We start from the raw sequence: 18,797 nt of genomic DNA, 5'->3' as shown, positions 1-18,797 counted from the left end.
CCTTATTTTCTCCACCATGAAGTGAGTCTTCTGTTGGATGCTACGTTGTTAGGGATTCTGGGACTGTGGATGAAACATGCTGCAAGCCCCTGGATGGTGTGCTGACTGAGGCTCTGTGGGCAGGAAAGACAAACTCCTGTTGAGAATGGTATCTATCCCTGTGAAGTGGAGCCGCTAATCCTTCAAAGATGGGAGATCCTTCAAAAATCCTTCCCAATGTAGAGACTGGCTACCAAATGGCCCACTGGGCTCCTTGAGGAGGGCCACGTCATGGCCTCAATATTGATCTTCGTTGCCGACATGCTGGGCATTCCAAAGGCAGTATCTAGGCCAGCCTCATTAAATGGAAGCCAGTACTGCTGTGTCCATCCATGGTCTCCGTCTCTGTCCTCGTGGCCACTCCTTGATTGTGGCCATCATGCCAGTTCCGCAACAGCCGATGACAAAGAATGCGTAACGCCACCTGGCCGAGTCATACTGTCTACTTGGTTATTCAGTACCTCTTCTGTGACAGTGCTTTTTTAGTGTGTATTAAAGTGCGATACAACAATCTTGACACTTAATGCTCCACACCCTATGTCCATCCACATGCCTCTACCCAAAGACTGCTCACCAATCTTCCAGTTCTTTCACTCCCAGGCTCTGGCTACCCCAGGAGTCTCTGTACAGTCGACCCTTGAACAACACTAGTTTGGACTGTGCAGGTCTACTTGTAGGTGGATATTTTTTTTGATACGGTACAGGACTCTTCCTTATGATTTACTTAATAACATCTTTTCTCTAGCTGACTTTATTGTAATGATACAGTATATAATACAAGATATAAAACGTATTAATCAACTGTGTGTTATTGCTAAAGCTTCTGATCAATAATAGGCTATTAGTAATTGTGTCGAGGGGGAGTCAAAAGTTACATGGGATTTTCAAATGCACTAGGGTTCAGGGCCCCTGATCCCTGCATTGTTCATAGGTCAGCTGTATATTCTCACCTCAGGTCACAAAATGGATGATCTGGGGCAATGTTCATTTCTCTCCCCATTGGGAAGCTTTTTCTCCTCCACTGTATTTCAAGGTTACTCCCCCGAATATGGCTGTAAAATATAGTCGCTGTTCATTTCTGGCTCGCATCCCATATTGAGCCATGCAAGAGACAATTCTCCATGGGACTCTTATTTCTGCATGTTTGCAAGGAGAGGCACTGACTTCCTTTTTTTCAGATCATCTTTTCCAGGATGCTTACATAGTAGATGGCCTTGGAAAACAGAGAGAGTGTCTTCCTCCAGAACGAAAAGCAGTCATGCTTATAGTCCATCATAGAAGATTTGGGTTTTGTAAGTTCAAAGTTTCTCTTCTATAATGCAACCTACTACATGTGCAGGTGTCACTTGGCGTTCTTTACTTCACTTTATAGGAATTGGAACTCGGGAAACTACTGCAAAACAAACAAACAACCCCAAACACTGATACCCTTGCTACTGTTATTGTGCTCAGTAGTAAAGTTCTTGGTCTCTGACTTTACACCTTCTGCCAGCTGCAATACAACTATGGCAGGATAACCTGTTCTTGACAAGGTGACCCATCCTAAACAAGATTGGACTTTCTCTCTCCTCCTCTAACTGCTCATATGGAACACTCCTTTGGCGACACGTGAGAGCTTGGGATAGGCACCAGTGAAACCCTGGTGGGTGACAAAGGGACGTGGGCTTCCTACTCATGCAACTTCCTTATGCTTCTGGTTCCACCCATTTCCATCTTACAACAGATTATTTCTAAGCCTATCTGACTTCACGACTTGGCAGTTCCAACAGAACCCAGATCACAATGGAGAACCTGGCATAGTCATGTGATACTCCATGGGTTAATTCTAGCTTTCCATCAGAAACATGCCCCAAATTATGCCAGGAGCTTTCCCAAAAGACATACAATTTTGCTGTAGGTAACATGGCCTTCTTCTAGAATCCCAGAGACCTGCATTTTTGTTTTCACAATGGGATTTGCCATAGATTCCATACTATATCTTTTGAAAGTACATTAACACTTTCAACACCATAGGGTCTGTTGGATCATATGGCCCACATGGCAGGGAAGCCTGGAACTTCTTTAGAACCCATTTCCACTCAAGGCTCCACTGAAAACTGGCAGTCCTCTGTGTCATCTGATATATGAACTGGAACAGTATCCCCAAGTTGGAATGTGCTATTTTAGAGGCCAAAGAGAGCTATCAGGTGCTAGGCTTTCTTTTTCTGGAATAAGGATGCAAGACATTTGTCTTTTACTTTAGCGGGGATATCCTAGACCCCTAGAGACTTCACTGCAGTAGCAGCTCCCTGATTCTACATATATCTCAATGTATGCATCTTCTCCCCAAGGCCGTCAGTATATACCAACCTCTTGCTTATCTTGCCTGATCAGCATGATGTCATCAGTATAATAGATCAATGTAATGTTCTGCAGAATGTCCAGGTTGCATGGTCCAGAGCTCCAGGGACTGTGTTGTGACAGAGGGGGGAGTAAAAAACGCCTGAGAACAAAGTTGTTTCTTAGTCACCAAATCAGAGGGTATGTACCATATACCTGAACTATGTTAGTCTGCTCTATCAATGAAATCCTGTGGCGCAGCAGCTTTATCAGGATTACTACTTGGCCAAGTTCACAATAGACAATAACCATTCTCAAGGACCCAAATTCAACACAGATATGTTGGGGACTACCACCCTATATGCTTTAAGTCTTTAAAGGGCACAAATCTCCACTCCTAGAAAATGATATTGCTTTTGATTTACCATCTTAGTTGGAGATTTGGGTAAGGACTGAGGGCAATTTCAGAGGCTTCCATTTGGCCTTCCCCTCTGGGATTGCTCATCCCCAGTATGCCAAGGATCCAATGTGCAAGTTACAGCAAAAGCCAAGTGTATTCAGTGTTACTCAGGGATATTGGTTGGATCCACAGACTACCCAGAGGACACCCTGGCTAAAAGTCAAGCTTTAGCCTGGACTTACTTTATTTCTTGGCCCTGTGAGCTCTAACTCTAACAGAGGACTGGGATAACACTTCAGGTCTCCAGGCATCAATGTCAACCCAGACCTGTATCTGATAGCCTCAAAATATTTGAGTATTTTCCTTTCTACAGTGTATGTAGGTCCCTTTTGGAAAGAACTAGGGGAATCCTCATGATATATACTTGCCATGGTGTTCGGGCCTGGTGATATGGCCACTTTTTTAGTCAATGGGATCGAGATCTGAAAATCTTCACAGGTCCAGGAAATAAAGCAAATGGTGACAACTTTTCATTGGAGTGCACTCTGCCACTGCTCCTCCATTCATGCTGTCTTCTGATTGGTGGTATCAATCAGCACCCTCATTAGCTAACCATCCTTTTGCCCCCAATCTTACATTCAACCATTTTGAACAAGCATGCTCAAAGTCTCAATTCCAGGGGTACTCCTCTGGCTCCTGCTGGTTCATGCTAGCTAAACCTCACAGCTCTTTGAGATACGGTATCTATCTTTCCTTATCAAAACCAATATATCCTCAGCTGAATTATGCTGAAATTTAATCTTTGTTTCTGGTGTAGTAGCCAGAATAAAAGATGGAAGAGTTCCTGGGGGGTGGGGGGGCACACCTAATTCCTTGCCGAGAAAAGAAGCCTCTGTATCTTTCTGAATTACAAAAATACTAGCTTTTACTCTGGCAGCACTGAGCATTAGGAGGGACCTGAGGAATCAAATTCTTAGGAATATCCACCAAGATGTCCCTGTCTCAGTTTTTAAGATCTCATGCTTTCCCGACCAGAGCCTTCATCCTACAACAGATCTGTCTGAGCTGAGCATTTACACATCACTGAGGCTTTGCAATCCTAAATCAGATTCTGTATTTGCTCCTCAATTGTGTCTGCTCTTCCACCGCATGAGATGAAAGAAAGCTTCTTTATAAACTACCAATAAAGCCCTGTGGCTACCACACTTAGCTTTTATCTGTATTTAACTGTACTCGGTTTCTTATTATTCCCCTGGAGGCCGCAGGTACAACTTAGTAGCAACCAGTAAATTCTACCGTCCGTGTAGGCCACGTTCCCCCACATATCTTTCAAATATCTTAATCATTGCACAGGCAAGGGCATTCTCCTTCACCAGGAGATGGGAAGATCCTGGGAAGACAGGATGTCGTCTTCCCAGGCAACCACACATGAAATCTTCAATAACTGAGTTGCCACCTTCTGCCAGGGAGTATCTATGTCCCACATACCACCACCCAGGAGGAGGCCCTCCTGGTCAGCCACATTGCAAGCAACTCAGTTGCAAAACCCATCTTAACAACAGCTTACTCAGACCACTCCTGGTGTCTCCTCTGTCTTTCAAGCAGCGGACACCCACATAGGATCAGATATGGAACGGACTTGTTGGAGTAAACAATTATAAAGAATAAAAGGGGAACAGTAAGCAAGAAGAGTCTTTAGACTCAATGCAGTTCTGACATCCATGAAAGAAGACAGGGAAGGAAGAGCTGAATAGGAAGAGCTATTGACCCCAGTAGGGGTTCTAAGTTAATCTTGGCCAGGTCAATGGGAAGGTCCTGAGCCAGGGTTGCTCATTAGACAATTCTGCATTTAGGAGGAATGGACTGGTTTAGTAACCCCATTATTCTCTGTCATCGATTGGGAGCAGCCTAGAAATCCAGTGGATCCCAAGGTGCAGGAGCTAGAGGCCGTCAATCAGCTAGGGCTTCCACGGCAGAACTGAATGATGTGCCTTCATGGCCGCCATTATGGGATAACCATCCTCCTGTGGGCTTGATGGGGATGGCTACCAAGAGGAGAGCAAAGCACAGACAGCCTCTGGGCACTCTTCAAAAAGTAAGGAGAAGCTATCCATGCAAGTAGGGTGAGGGTTCCTGGGAACCAGCTCCTAACTTAGCTTTCCCCATTCAATCATAACTTTCTACTCCTTTGGTCAAGCTGGGATGAAGTTAAAGACTCTTTAGGGTCCAAAATACTTAAAACAGAGGCACCTGTAACTGGAATCTACAACGCACGCTGGCAGGTGTGGTAACTACCATGGCTTCCAAAACACCACGTAAGGGTGAGGGAGGCAGTCTCAGACATACTGCACGTGTGTATTAGGCAAGGTCACACCACTTGGAATGCCCACCTCACTCCAACTTCCAGTGATTCTCTCCATTAATAAATAGGAGAATAAGGTGGCGTCCAAGGAAAGGTACTAAGGAGGGGGCGGTAACCTGCCCAAGCAGTTCTCACCTTACCTGCTATGGAAGCACTTGATGCCAACATGAAAACTAAGTGATTCACAAGCTAATATTGCTTTGGTGTGTGCATGAGCATAAAAGTTCCCTGCTTGCGTGAATGCAATTCTCCATCTAATTACCTAATTACCCAGCCCATTTCCAAGAAGGGCCCTGGGCCCTGGAGAGTTCATCTGGGTACACGATAATTGGCTGACCAACTGACTGAATTCTCCTGTTGAAAAACTTGGAGGAAATGAGTCCAAATTCTGACAGCAGGAAATTTTAGTGGCTGTGTTGTTTCTCGGGCTGGTGGAGATTATGTTAGGGGTCACCCTCATCACTAGACCCACCTCTGAGCACTGGGTTTGCAGTTCTAGTTTCATGGAATTTCAAGGTTGGAAGGCACCATACAAAGTCATCCCAGGCCAAACCCCATGACCTGAAATGTCAACAGTGCTGTCCTATAGATGTACAGAAATGGTGGTGCCATCCATACCAACTCTGGTATCACATTTGCTTCCTTTTCTGCTGATCTGGACACAGCTAGCTAGCGGGCCATGTTCTGGCTCTTACAATTATTTGCTGTCCAAGGTTTTCGGTGTCCAAATGTCTGGGCCCTGTGTCTTGAGAGCTTGCACAATGTGCACAAATGCAGTTATGATAATAAATCTGAAATCAAATTTAATACTAACTTCCCCCAGCCATCCCACACAGTCCCATCTCACCACGCAATCAGCTGGCATATGGCTTAGGAAATATCAGCCATACACCAGTAAAAACAAGGCACAGTTAGGAAGCATATCGCTGTCAAGAAACCATGCGATTAATTTCAAAGTAAAAAATAATTGGATTATCTGTGCTATGGTTTTCTTCATTAGTGCAGATAATTGGGAGATTTTAGTAGTATATTTCCTTCCTTGAAGAAAATGCTTATAATATAATGATGGGGATCCCTCCCCTTTAGGTTTCCACTGAGTGGGAGTTTGTAGGAGCCTATATCTGGTACCTCTGACTGGCAGGTAAGGAATAAAATAGTAGGAAAAAGTGACCTTAGTGGCTGGGACCATGAAAAAAAAAATCACTGAAGCTCTATCACCACCACCCCATGTGAACATGACATCTGCCACACGCTGCCACACTGGGGTTGAAGCCACACAGACTCATGCTCTCCAGAAGGAGTCAGTGGTCAGGGTTGGGCTGGCCAAGTGGGATCTGGCAATAGAGTAGCAGAATAAATCCAGGCAGGAAGGATCCTAAGGCCAAGGGCTGAGAGTCAGCACTAACAGCAGGGAGAGAAAGTTGAACCCAAGATGAGAGGCGACACTGCTCAGGCCTCCACGTTGCGCTGCCTGCTGGCTGGGCTTGGTGCAAAGTGTGGTCACAAGACCACCTACAAGGAAAAGCACCTGAAGAGCTTACAAAGATGTGGATTCCTGGGTCTCCAGCACAGACCTGTTTAACCAGTATCTCTGGGATCTGAGCCCAGGAATATGTATTAAAACAAATTTCCTGGGTGATTCTTAGACAATGCACATTTCAGACTCACCACTCTGGGCATGTGGTACAAACCCCGGCACGGGAGCTCCACCTGCCTAGGTGTGAACCCCCATCCTACTGTGGCACGCTCATTACGGGGGGCTCTTCACAGCCCCCACCGGCATCAATATTCCCCAGGATCCAATCCAAAATGGGTTTAATGAGCATGTTCTTTTTGAGAAACGCTGTTCGGGAATCCCAAACCAGCAATGGGCAATCTCTCAAGGCAGAAAGGCTGAAAATCAGCCACAATTTATTTTCTCAGAACTGGGAAGGGTGGAGTGGCTCTTCTCTTCTAGCTGGATGTGCTGAATTAGAACCATGCAAAACAAATACAGTTCCCCCGGGGCCCTGTGCATGATTTATTTCCAGATTTAATGAATGGCCACGTGCCTGGGTTAGTGGAAAATAACCCGCAGACCGGCTCATCCCTGAAAAGCCTCTCTCCGCCGATGCCACTGAAGGACGCTGACCCATTTCCACATCCTAATCTCTCAGCAAAGCAGGTGACACGGCAGGCTGACAAGGTACTCAGGATGCCTGCTTTGCCTCTGAGAACACAGTTTCTCAACATCCTATGAAATGTCTATTGATCCAAGCATGTAGCTGATGTCGACGCTGATTGTCTGAAGGGAGGCTGCTCAATATCACAAGGTCATGATGAGGGGAGAAAACAACGAATAATTCACTATCCTTGTACACAAAGGACCGGGCGTTGTTTTCTTCCTTCTTGACAGTATCTTTCTGAGGCACCGAGTGACTCTCCCTGTCACTGGCCTTGCTGGGGGATTTAGGCCTTACATTGGCTTGTATTTACCTGTTTCTCCCCTGGCTTAACTTTTCAGATTCCTGTCACAGCAAACACCTGTTTTATATGCTCTGTCCCTGCTGCAGCCTCATCACACAAAAGGCTGATTTAACTCCTCGAGAGAAAGGCATTATTTCACAGGCCCTGGCACTTTCCGGAAACCTATTTCCTACCTGCGAGGAGCACCATCTCTCTACCGAAACCGTATTTATCAATGCTTAATTGATTTAATAGGCCCCGTCTTGCAGGTGTACTGTCAGGCTTCGTGGATTCACTCGTGCGTGAGGTTCTGGGGGCTACGCAGAGGGAATGAGGCCTGGTGGCTCCAGGAGCGCTGCTCTGAGTATCTGCTGCCACTGCCCACATGGCGACAGAGATGAACCCAGAACGTGCCACTCCTCCCCGGGCAGGGCAGCCAGCGGGAGGAGCAGGGAGGTCTGCAGGAGCACACAGGTAGCTCTATCCTTAGGGCTGCTCCTCTCCAACACTATGAGGTAGGCGGAGTTTGTATTCCGAAGTATCACTCTCTTTTTTTTTTTTTTTTTGCACATTTTGCCCCTTGATCCACTCATTCTCTCCTGCCCTCCCACAGCCCTGCTCCTTCCTCTCCATCCATCCCTCACCCCCCTTCTCCCTCCTTCTCTTATCTAGGCAACAGTCCTTGCTTGTGCTCTGCTGCCAGAAAAACAGAGGATCAACTGATGCACATTAAGGGCTAAACGACTAGTGAGGTGAACATCTCTCAATAGCATGTGTGTTTTAAGAGGACATTTCTAAATCCAAGGGGGGACAAACATTATAATGGTGGAAATTCACAATCAAGCACAGAAGGGAGAAAATGAGGCTGTCATTGTTTCTGAAATCACAACACTAGTTATATCTGTTTGCCTCTCCTTGAAAGTCAGTAGAAACCTGTTTCTTGGTTCACATGTGTAATAGGTATCAATTTCCTTGCACATATTTACATGTGTCAGAAACATGTTTTGTTTCCCTTTTTCTTTTCTTTTCAAGCCTCCATTCCTCTGGGGCTGCAGGAATTTAATTTCAATTAATCTGGCTTTTCCCCTTCCACTTTCCCCTGGATTGCATCTAAATTTTGGAGACTTCCACAGTGCCACGTATTGGAGGGGACATCTGGTCCTCAGGATCACTCACCATCCATGCTGGCCTCCCCCGAGGTGTCCACCTTGCCATCTGCTCTTCAGTTACTGGTTCACCAGGTGGCTGCTGACTCATCCCTTGTGCCTGACCATGAGACTCTTTCACATCCAGCTCTCTCTTGGCTACTTGCAGGACCTCTTGGGCATATGGGTGTTCACTGTGTTGCCATACAAAAAAAAAAAAAAAAAAAAAAAAAATCAGAAATCTCCAAGAGGCTGTGCAAAATCGTTCCCCATTTTTTTTTTTTTTTACCAGTAACATAATCCTACCAGTGTCCCACACCTTGTTGGGGCATGAGAACAGCATTATTTTGTGGGGTCATGCTGTTCCTAGGCTCTAGCTGGGAACCTGGAATGCAGGTCCCTTCCTTCTTGAGGCAAAACGAACCAAAGTGGGGAAAGACGGCATCTGTCCTTCCTCCCCAGTCCTGCACCAGGCTGAACCCTGGAAAGGGGGCAAATGAATGTTTCTCAGGGACCTACCAGCCTCTAGTCCTTGGGGCTTTTTCCTAACTTCTTCCTCTCCATAGTTAATCAGTTATTTTTCTCTAATTTCCACTGGTATCTTTTTCTTGAGGCCAAACATGCAAAATGACTAAAGACAGGGAAAGTCCAAGGAATGCAAGAAAAAGGAGGACAGACTGATTTTATTTTAAAATATTCACCAAATTGTAAAATACTGTGCTAGCCCCTATGAGAGATATACAGTATTATAAAGCATAGGCTTTGCCAGCAAAAAAACTTATACACATAAATGTAATGTTAAATATGGACTCAGAAGTCACATGAATTTATGGGAAAAAAGAAGTCAGTTCATAATTGCCCCCACACTTTTCCTTTTTTTTTTTTTTTTTTTTTTCTTTTCTCATTTTTCCCTTTCAAGGAATGCCTCAGATGCCAGGGGGAATTTCTTAAAGTTAGAAGCTAAATAGAGTATTGACCAGACTCTATATCAACAAATATTCCTATAGCTTAAATCTGTGATTCAATTAGAAATATCAAAGTGTTACCATAGAATTTACTTACCCTGAGTGGTATTGGATACAAATGAATTCTAAGACTAAAGACTAAGACTAAGACCACGCTTAGAATTACAACGTCATTTGCCTTCTTTAAGATCTCTTAGTTGGGAGACTTTATTTCTATTATAAAAAATTTAGAGCAGCAGCCACTCATTTTTAGGGCTGGTGTGGAAGATGATCTTATTAGCCAGGGTAAGTATAGCCAGCTGCTGTAACAACAATTTCTAGGTCTCCAGACCTTAGCACAGTGAAGGTGACTTTTCACTCCACAGTCCATTGTTCCCCAGAGTCATGTGGGGACCTAACCTCTGCCTTTATGCACAGCTCCCAAACTTATCCTGGGTGACACTGAGCCCACTAATGGGCACGAGGGGGCATGCAGGATTGTGCAGGAGGTCTTTATTGGCCTGCCTTGGAGGTACTACATGTTACTTCCTCTTATTTTTCACTGGCTGGAACTCATCACACACATTAGGTTCCATTTAATTGCAGAAGGATGGGAAATGTCATCGAGCTGTGGATCCAGGAGAAAAAGGCAATGGGGTTGGTGAGCCCATCATAGCTTCTCCGCCATATTTGTGAGCAAAACTCTGTGCCTGCAAAATGCTCCCTGGGACTAAAAGCCTTGTTAGCCAAGAGCCAGAACTGTTTAAAAGAAAAAAAAAAAAAAAAAGAGCCAGAACTGTTTCATATACAAAGAGAGCTGGAGTGTCAGAGAGGCATGATAGTTCTATCTGACCTCCCTCCCTCCCTTCCTCCTGCTCTGGCTTCCTCATCTCCACCCGCCTTCCTTGAGACAGTGGGTAGGCACATTAGAGCCTGCATCTGCACACTCGCTGCCACTGTACAGGTTTCTTCAGGAAGTAGAGGCAATAGCAGTCAGAAGTGGGCTTTTCTTCCAGGTGCTTGGCAGCACCCTGCCCCAGCTCAGAAAGCACAGCACATGGATAATCAGCACTAATCAATGTCAGCCTCGTCACTGGATGTTGGCAGAGGCTCAGCATGGCACTGAAGAGAAAGCCTGGTAGCTATGCTGGGCATGGGGGGTGGGGAAAGAATTAAGACCTACCTCGGAGCCTGGGTGGAGGACTGTCTGCGTGCCAGGAGGGCTCTGATGGAAGAGGTTTTGGTCTCTCCTGTGCTGTTAGCCAAGCCTGGGCCCTATAAAGTATTCGCCTGTTGACTGAAAGGGAATCATTCTGAGGCAGAAAAATGCCAACAGTGCTCCTGGGAATTGTGCTTTTGCTTTTTAGTGTCTAAGTGGCTTTAAGGAAATGGATTAACTTGGTATTTTCAAATGAGATATTCTTCACTTCCTGCCCTCAAATGCATCATGTATATAGGTAAGGCAGCCTTCTTCTGGAACAAGCCACCACCTCAGAACAGAGGGCTGGCACCTCCTTAATGGCAGTGACATTTTTATCAATGGATCAAGCTTGAGGAGCCGGTTGGTTTAGGCAGCCATCTTCTTACATTACACACACCACAAAAAAACTGGGGCCTGAGGAAAGGACATCTTAGCCAACCTTACCAAAAAAACAGTAAGGATATTTAGGTTATGGTCCAGGGAGAAGGGCCATCATCACCCAATAGAGGAACTGCGGATGGAGAATGAAGTCCTAGGTGAGGAGGATTACTGTATCTGATAAAGAATGTATAGTACACAGAACTCTGTTGTTCTTTCCTTTTTCCTTCTAGTAGGTTCTAAAACATAAGGTATTAAAATCTCCTTCCTAGGGCCTTTCAGCTAAAAGATAATCCATCTTCAGGGCACCTGGGTAGCTCAGTTGGTTGAGCTTCTAACTCCTGGTTTCGGCTCAAGTCCTGACGTCAGGATTGTGGGATCAGGTCACGTCCAGCTCTACACTGGGCAGGGAGTCTGCTTAGGATTCTCTCCTTAATAATCCATCTTCATCTCCACAAAGTCAGCAGGGTTGGATTATATGAAATTTGAGAGTATCTTCCCTCTGACATTTCTATACTGATAGGCTTCAAAAATATTCAATCCAACCAACTCTTCACTGCTACATACAATCTCATAACCCTTTTATTTACCAGAGCAGGTCAAGCTCATAATCATAGCTTTCCTCAGAGACGGCAGTTGTGCTGGATGTTGGCTCCAGAGAGATTCATTCTGAGTACCTCCCAGAACTCTGTCACCAACACCGTTTCCTGTCGGAGTGAGGTCAGGATCCTCAGAATTTTCTTCTGGAAAGATCTTTGCCCTATTCTGTCCAGCTCTGAAAATCAAATGAGATCCTGGGTCTCAGTTGTGAGGTTACAAACAGTTATAGTGGAGCTCTGGTAATATAGGTACATGTTTTCTCATATACTGTCAACCTGCCATGGAACCACATAATCATTTTTCTCTCGAGGATCTGTGTTTCCAAAAAAAGCCTAATTGCAAGATGTACACGAAATAAGCTTTTGATTTCTAAAGCAATTGTTTGGATCAGCTAAGTTTTTTCAGATTATAAAACTCTGAGATAAGGTCATCGCATGTCCTGACCACAGAAGGTCAAGGAAGTCTTTGTCATTTCTTTTTTTTTCCCCATTTTTTCATGCCCTCATCAATGATTTATTGTTGAACAGTACTATGGACCAGGAGATAAATCACACAGGAAAGAAGAATCTTGTTGCTGAAAGGTATTGAGGAAATACAGTGCTTTGAGATTGTTTTTAAATAATTGGAGGAATTAAGAGAATAATCAGGAATTATAAATTTGAATTCTGGCATGGGCACTGAACCAATGTAAGACTGCGTAAAGTTGGTTGACTATCCAAGTGTTTTCATTTTCCCATTCATATGTAAAGGCCTTAGGTAAAATGCACTAAAAATAAGCCAGATACTATTTCTAGTCCTGAAGTCATCCTGAACAGTATCTCCAGAATGGATATCGTCCTCAATGAAAATCAGGTGATTTGCTAAGATTAGAAGGGGAAATAAATCAGCTAAGTAATGCTTATGTCATTCACAAGAAACCAAAGTGAACATCAAGAGACGTTATGAAGGTAGGTGTTCCTATCCACATATAGCACTGGGAGCTAGTACTGCAGGTAGACTGTAGATGCAGTTACCCAGTTGAATATTTAAATACGTCCTTATTTGACTGTGCAATCACACAGCCAAATATATTCAAGGGTAGTTTCCTTTATAAGAAAAAAAAGACTAAATGAAATGCTCAAAGATGACATTAGCTCAATTTTATGTTTGAAAACTTAATTGCACCCAAGTGAGAAAATACAAAATTAAAGTTCTCACTGCAAGAATTGAGCCTTACAGCACCTCGTAACAAGAAGAGATTTTACCACACATGTTGGAACTCAATGAGATGTGTGTACTGAAACCTAGACTGGAAAACTGCCTGCAAACCCATTACTGCCCCTCTCCGAGAGTTTGAAGGGTAAGCCTTCTTTTGAGATTATACAGAGGTTTTATCTTGAGAGTTACACCTAGGATTTGCACCGTGGATTGCACCATCTAGTTAATGTCCTACTGGATAGTAACTCATATAATTTTATATAAAAACAATTTTGTCTTTCTGATCCCTCTATACTGTGTCTACCAAGACACCCCTATGAATTAAAAAAAATGAGACAAAGGCTATGTGAATGTTGGAAGTGAAACCTCAGGCCCTGTGGTCCTGCTTTATTATTAGAGCACATGAGTGACTAGAGAAGCCACTAACTGTGGTGACCTTCAACCCTTTTCATTGCTTCTGGTTTAAATTCTGATACATGTCTCTCCTTTGGAGACTTCTGGAGGCTTAGAAATACCTGATGTCGCTTCTTCACACCCAAACTAGCCCAGAAGAGCCTAGGTTCCTGTCTTCTTTCTGCAGTATTGTCTCCTGAGTTCCTGAGGTCAACTGGAGCTGTGGAAAATTGTTTACTGTCTTTCTGAAATGCCTTCTAGAATCCAGGAAAGAAGAAATGAGCTGTCTACTGAAATAGAGTCTGGAGACCTTTTGCCTAGAATTCCCCTGATGTGACTTAATCCCTTCCCACTGTTGTACACTTTAGGAGTACAGGCAATAAAGAAAGCAAGCATTGCCTGTGTCACTACCAAGGCCTGCTTGTCAATCTGTTCTTCAATCTAATTTTTTAAAAGATTTTATTTATTTACTTGACAGAGAAAGCGAGCAAGCACAAGCAGGGGGAGCCGCAGAGGGAGAGGAAGAAGCAGGCTCCCTGCTCAGCCAGATTCATATGACCTGAGCCGAAGGCAGAGCTTAACTGACTGAGCCACAGACACCTCTGTTCTTCAATCATTTATCCAACAAACTGTAACTATGAGTCTATCATAGTGCTAGTCTCTAGGACATTCAAAGATGATTAAGGTATTGTCCATACTCTAAAGGGGCTCACACTAGTTTGAGAGATGATGTTTGTACACATATATATTCATAAAAAATCAGCTAGAAAGCGATGGGTGCTATGGGAGAAACCCAAGTACCAGGAGGATTCAGATTTGAGAGGAGGCCTCAAGAAAGGAGTGGTGGTTGAGCTGGCCCTTGAAAGGGAAGAGTATGGCATGGGGAGCCACAAGATGCTGGTGCCACTGATAGGATGTCAGTAGATAAAGAGAAAAGACAGGGATTTGGGGGGTGGTTGTGGTGGGTGTGTGCTAAGGGCTGAGGCAGCAGGTAGGAGGTAAAGGAGAGATAATGCCACTGGTTCTGGACATGTTGAGTTTGAAATTGCAGTTGGAGATCCCAGTAGAGCGTTCCAGCAGGCAAAAAGAGCAGTCCTGAGAAAGTTTAAACTTGGGATCATGTCTGCACAAAGAGGCCTGTTGAGATATTGGATGTTGCTTAGGAACTGGAGCTAAGCCCTACAGCAAAGCAATTAACACTCAGCAACAGATACTAATGTCTTCGTTACTTGCAGGCAGGCCATATACCAAGACACGGAGAAATTCAGCTTTTTAGAAATCTGGGGAGACTCTTTCCTAGATTAGAGAAGTAAGGCCAGTCTCTGGTGAGTGGATCCTGGTGGAGCATTTCGGTATACTGAGCCCCATGAGTATATGATTATAAGCTCATCTGTCCCTTTAAAAAAAAAAAAAAAAAGCTGCACTTTGCTCCTTATCCAGAACTGCTTGAGGTTGATGTCATGAGCACCCCTGTTTGCTTCTTGCTGTCTAGTGGGCCCCATCTTCTCAGAATGATGTAGATGCGTGTTCTAGCCTTTCTGTGATTTGTCTACTGCTGTACTATTATAAGCATTATCGATCACGCAATCCATTAGGGCACCATTCACCATAAATAATTTATCCCTTCAGGCATGAGCTCGTCTCTGCCACAGATGCCATCAGCAAGAATTCCCTTCAGGAGTTTGGGCTGGGTGGGGAGGGGGGGCGGGGAACAACTGCATTGCAAATGTAGTTTAAACACGCAAGGCCCAGGGAGAAATAAAAATAATGACTGAGCAAACCTCGTGCCTGGAGACTGGATTCTACTGGGGATGGTCTGTCAAAGAGAGAACAGATCTGAAGTTTTCCAAGACCAGCACTGCACCCACAAAAAGCAAAAAAGCATGCTGTCCTGACAAATAGATATAAGGCTATCTTCCTAGCTGAGGGAATTTGTTTAGGCAGCACATCAATATTTGTTGAACACACCAGAGCAATGCTAAATGTTATAATTGCCAGGGACTGGCGAGGCTGAGGGAGGCGTAGAAACAGGCAGCAGAAGAAACAGTAGACATGGTCTTGTAACTGCATAGACTGGAAAATTCTATCAGTCAAATAGGAAAACGTGTGTAATTAAAACTATAAGATTTCTGACAAAAACAAAAGAGTGCAAGAGCATTAGAGCTCAGAGTGCATCTATAACTTGTGGAAGGACCGTCACAGTAACCAAGTGCTCAGGCCTCAGGCTTTAGGCAGGGTTGCAAAGGAAGAAGAGCCATATAGACAGAGAAGCGAGGAAGAGAGAGGTACTTCTAGCAGAGGAGGATGGATGTGCAAAAGTGTGAGGTTGGGAGCTCACGAATCGTGGATGCCAACCAACAGATCTCAGCTAGGGCAGAGAATCCGTGGTGTAAAATCTGAGAGTAACGAGTCAGGATGGCGGAAGGAGGCTGCTAGGTTGTGGTTTTCCCACACGACACTAGAGTCGGAGTGGCCCTTGGTAGGGTAGACAAGACCTGGGGAAATTTTTTCACCCTTTTTCCCTTTGAGCCCTTCTGTTTTGAGCTGTCTAGGACTTCCCAGCTACTGTAGGTCTTGTAGGAAAAAAGATAATTAAGCTTATTTATAATATGTTTATACATTTACCCTCTGAATTAGTCAGAGTCAAGACAAGAAAACCAGAGCCCAAGTCAGGTAGTTCATGAAAGGGAATCGATAGGGGAACTAGCCACAAATAGGTTGGAAGAAGTGAAGAGCTAACAGGAGCTGGTGAGGCCACGATTAGTAACAGCTAGAGCTGCAGAAACCAAGGGAGAAGAGCCTGGAGGACACGGAGCCATGGTCGAGCTGCCTGGTAGGAGCTGGGAGCACAGAGGAAACGCAGACAGGAAAGATACCACCTGAGGCTGAGAGAGGGGTGGGAGTTCCACTTCTCCCCCCCCCCCGCCCTCTGACTTCCTGCTAAGACCTCCCTTGGGCCTAACCTAAGTGGAAGCCAGTTGGTAAGGAAACCTAGAAAATACAATTTGGATACTTGTTGATATCAGTAGTGGAAGGGTAGGGAACAACAGGTATCCCCTTGATGATCAGTACAGTATTTGCAGATGACTCTCACAGGGAAGCAATGCCTCTCACACGCAAATGGACTTAAACTGGTGGAATTAAGCATCCAGTGAGGCAGTATTTAGGGACAAAATCTTATTAGAGACTGCAATTAACACTACTTGGTCCACCACCCGACCTATAGTAGAAGAGCTGAAATCAGAATCGTAGCTTAGCTGGGAAGTTGCTGAGGTCTCTCGGAGCCTGAGCTTCGTTCCACCATGACCGCCCTGGTTAGCTTTGGACAAGAATCAGCCAATACCTGTCTGCTCCAATGAGAGGGCTGCAGGCTCAGTGAAAGCTGAGCAGAAACTGATTGAAGACTATGGTTTCTGCTCCTCTGACTCAATTCCACAGGCGAAGTCTTAAGGCCTAGAACCCTCCAGTCTCTGGTTCCTTACAAAGGTCTGCTGATGTCATTTCTGGGACTCTGTTGTTCCTCAGAGGCCTCAGAGGAGCATTCTTGACTTGTCTGAGTCTCTTTGGCCTGATTTGATTAAAAGATTAAAGTATATACAAGTTTTACCAAGGGGGCTCACACAAAAGCATTCCAAGGCCCAATGGAGGCTCTTAGACACTGGGTCTCCCGTAGAAATCCTGTCCCCAAGGAGATGCTTCTGATTAACCTTTAGGGATCATGTGCTTTTACATTAAAGAGTCCAAATTTCAAATAATGGTCACAACTAGGGATGATATGAAGACAGACTCTGTTTTGTTTTATCCCCAGAAGTTAATGTTGATGTACATCACATTCATTTAGTAGAATTCACTTAATATGGATTGATCAACCACAGGGCAGATGGCCTCATAAGACATGATCCCTGCCCTATGCCAACTTAGTCAGGGCCAGGAAGAGGGAGTCAGATGCTTGTTGGTGGCAACCCAGGACTGTATAGGCAGCACACCGATTTTCAAGAGTGGGATATGATCACTGCATTGTTCATCTGTTTGGTACTATTGCTGCAATTCGCTGATTCTTAAACAGAGCTCGACAAAATAGGCTTGTTGTTAAGCCAGGCTGCTAATTGTGCTGGTAATTAAAAACTGGCTGTACTGGGTTTGGCCCATGTTCCCTACCTCGAAACCTTCCAAATCAGCGTTTGCCTTTCACAATGAGCAAAACACCTACTCTGTTTCCCCCACTCATTTTCAAAAACTTTCAAATGCCACTTAGCTGATGCTTTCACGGAGTCTGGAAGGACTTCTGGTATTTCATTGAGAAAGATGCCATGTGCACAGCAGTAAGCAGGGCTATATATAGCCAGGGACGACTGAGGGCGACTGCTGAGAATGCTCCAAGGAGCCAAGGGGATGACTGTGCTCGTGGCCTCATCTCATCCTCCTGCCAGGCTTCTTTGATGACGTCACATTCCGTTCAGAGTTTCTGGCTCTGGGAGCCTGAATGTCAATTCCTGGAGGCTGAGGGCCACGTGGTAGTCCACAGCTTGTAGGCTTGTTTGTGCATGCATGCTCATGCGTGCACATCCACTCAGAGTTGGTGCGTCATCTTCCTATATTTATCCAGTTGCTGTTTTACTGGCTCTGAGAAGCATCTGTAAAGAAAAAAAAAAAAAAAAACCAAAGCTGCCTCCTCCTGCTATGCAAGCTGTCTGAGCCCCAGAGACAGGCTCTACTGTCTCAATCATGTGTGTGCAAGTAGGGGTTGTGATTCCCCAGAGTGCCTGGGTCACTGAGGAGACACCCTCTCCCTCCTCCAGCAGGTTGAGAGCTTACAGTACAAGAGCATACAGCCTTTGTGCTCCAGCCGTGGCCCTGCTGTCCTTGCTCACTCCCAGTTAGGTCTGATTGGGAGAGGTACAATGTGAGCAGAATGAATACCTGGCTGGGGAAGGGGAGCTGGTCAGGCCTCTGGGGCAGGAAAAATTGGTACTAACAGCTGCAGTAAGGAATAAGGACCTGGAAAGTTATCATGAAATGTTATAGCTGAAAGGGATCACTGATATTGTCCACCTAAGACTGTTGTCTCATAGAGAAGGAAACTGAAGCCAAGCAAGTAGAGTCATCCAGCACTAAGGCTGACCCTGAAGTGCAGCACTTCTGGATGCCAGTGCAGTGACTTTCTATGACCCTCTACCCAGCAGCTGGAGCCTCAACTCACCTGCAGGCCATTCTCCAGCAAACATCATTCAAAATAGAAGACCCAAAGATGATATGCTGAAGACCATCCACAAGTTTTGTCCAAGGAAGCCCATTGACAGGTGTTGAGAAGCGTGTTGGTGAAGAGTAACTAGAAAGGTCATTGTAGGTCAGATCTCTGGCTTATGCCAAGGGC

The 18,797-nt window shown here is 44.9% G+C and overlaps 1 protein-coding gene across 3 annotated transcripts in view; it reads right to left on the bottom strand.

The window, feature by feature from the left end:
* MAML3 (mastermind like transcriptional coactivator 3) overlaps window positions 1–18,797 on the bottom strand; it is a 599,968-nt gene that overhangs the window by 521,046 nt on the left and 60,125 nt on the right. For 2 of the 3 annotated variants that reach the window (XM_049097301.1, XM_049097306.1), the window contains exons 5-8: window positions 16,767–18,057; window positions 11,824–12,008; window positions 10,838–10,951; window positions 8,742–8,904 (exon numbers count right to left, since the gene is read on the bottom strand). The gene's annotated coding sequence lies outside the window, so the exon portion shown is untranslated. Of the gene's footprint in view, window positions 1–2,388; window positions 2,489–8,741; window positions 8,905–10,837; window positions 10,952–11,823; window positions 12,009–16,766; window positions 18,058–18,797 lie in introns of all 3 variants that reach the window. The other variant, XM_049097303.1, reaches the window with a different exon arrangement.

Source organism: Canis lupus, chromosome 19, assembly GCF_003254725.2.
Source record: "Canis lupus dingo isolate Sandy chromosome 19, ASM325472v2, whole genome shotgun sequence".
Classification (NCBI taxonomy): domain Eukaryota; kingdom Metazoa; phylum Chordata; class Mammalia; order Carnivora; family Canidae; genus Canis; species Canis lupus.
The sequence above is the reverse complement of the archived record's forward strand: the minus strand, read 5'-3'. Positions and strand labels throughout refer to the sequence as shown.